Below are 2376 nucleotides of genomic sequence, written 5' to 3' on the forward strand. Positions count from 1 at the left end.
ATGATCGATTACTCTATAATTTACAGAATTACTAGATAAAAAAAAAGTTAATAATTATGTAGGACAGATTGTGGTCCGGCAAGCTAATTAATGAATTATAATACAGACAAATTAACCTGCTACCACCCACCCAAATTAATGGCATGGAAAGGAAAACCCATCATAAATGCAGTAGATGCACTTCACCACCATGCACATAGGATACTAAACACAATCATTCCATATTTAGGAAATAGCAAATTGACGATGTAATAACAAATTAAGTACATAGGAACAAGGTTCCTCGAAAAGGTTTCTGGTTTGGATAATAAATTAATTAAATAATCCCATGATTTCATTTTCTTTTTTAATAAGGCAAATTTGGTGCATGGCAGGTCAAAATAATTTATAATTATTACTTGTAAAATTTTTTTTAATGAAATTAATTATTCTTTGATATTTAAAAAAATATATATTTTTTAAAAAATATAATAATATTTTATAGAGAAATGTTCTCATAATATATATGCAATGGAGAATAAAATTGTGAACTTTTTTCTTAAAATTTCATGGTGTATTTATAACTTAAGAATCTTATTTTTTTTTATGAAAATAAAGAATTAAAACGTAATTTTATTTTTGTGATATTTTGAGTTGTATTATGAATTATATTCCACTTTTTTATCTAACTAAAAAATGATGACATGCTGACCATGAAATATTTTAATATATCAAATAATTTTAGTGGAGTATAAATTTGTTTAATTAAACCTATTTATTAAAAAATAATTTCTTTTACAATTTTATATAAAATCTTATAGAATTGATGGTGTTATACTTAATTATTTCTTAAGTCTAGCTAGCACTAACTCAATATATTTAAGCTTGGCATGCTGTCAAGTCTATTTATGACTGGGTCTGGCTAGTACCAAACCTATTAATCCTGATTCAATTATGACCGGTCTGGCTAGCTACAACACCTAAAATTTAATATACTCTCAAGCCTAATTTATTTGAAATATGGCATATTATTAAGCACAATCATGATTAGATTTAACAAGTGCTAGACCTAATATATTTTTACAGGGAAATGTTTGTGTTTCAAGAAAACTCACACATAATTTTTTTATTTAATATTTTTTTTTTATAAAAATATCTTAGCTGATCACCAGTACTCTTACTGGTGAAGTGAATGAGGAAAGCGACCAGAATAAAATAGTTGCAGAGAGACTGAGATGTTGCTGCCATTCAATATTTAAACTGATGAATAAATAATCTTATTGGAAGAGGATAAGCCGAGGGTGTTAAATGAGCTGGTTGAAATTGTGTTGTTGTTTCTCCTTTGCACGTGCTCACATTTATCACTATCTCCCATATATATATATATACGCGCTCCCGCGCGCGTGTTTTCTTTAAATGTATTTTTTCTTTGCATTTAAAATAAAATAATACAAAAAAGCATCGATAAGTTTTTTTTTGAAAGAATTTATTTACATTATTTTTTAGCTCAACTAAAGTGTATTTTTTTTTTAGTTTTTAGGTTCAAAACCCTTCTTTAATTTTTCATAACAAAAAAATAAAATCATTATTTTTTAAATTTGGATTTGTGACAAACATATATAGTACATAAAACACATCGTACTATTATAAACAAACAAATTATATAAAGTTTTATATAAAAATAAGCAATAGTTAATTCCTCATAGAATATCATTCATAATGTCCCACTTACAAGTTAATACATAGTTTATATAAAATTTTAGTATAAAATATTTGTTTAAAATCATTTTGTTCACTATTTAAGAAGTTGCAAAGTTGTGCTGCTATATATTATCTCACAAAATATTATTTATTGTAATTTAAAAAAAATTATATTTTTTATTTCTAATTCTATCATTTAATATTTAGTTTGTTAGACATTATGCTTCATGATTTATTATAGTTTGCTTTCAATCTAATGGTTTATGTCACGAGTTTAGCGAGTTAATTTAGTTTTATGACCCGAGTTGGGTTAACTCAATTTGACTTGAGTTATTTTTTTTATTTTGAATTATTTTTTTCAATTTCATTCTTCAACATTGTGTTAATTGAAAATTGAACTTCATAATTTATTTCGATTTGATTTATATAGAGTTATCATGATCTCATGACTCGGGTTGCAAATTTAAAAGGTTAATCCAGATCAATCTAATATATTATCGTTTCAATATTTTAAAAAGAAAAAAGAATGTTTTATTGAATTTTTTTAGTCAAACTATATTTTTACTGATGATCAAAATTATATATGGACCCCAATCAGGTTAACTCCTACATGATTTAAAGTTTTTTCTACTAAACAATTCTAATTATACTTGGATGTCCTTTTTTATATTAATGCCAACAATCTAAGTATCATGT

Source organism: Populus euphratica, unplaced genomic scaffold, assembly GCF_000495115.2.
Source record: "Populus euphratica unplaced genomic scaffold, PopEup_1.0 scaffold225.1, whole genome shotgun sequence".
NCBI lineage: Eukaryota > Viridiplantae > Streptophyta > Magnoliopsida > Malpighiales > Salicaceae > Populus > Populus euphratica.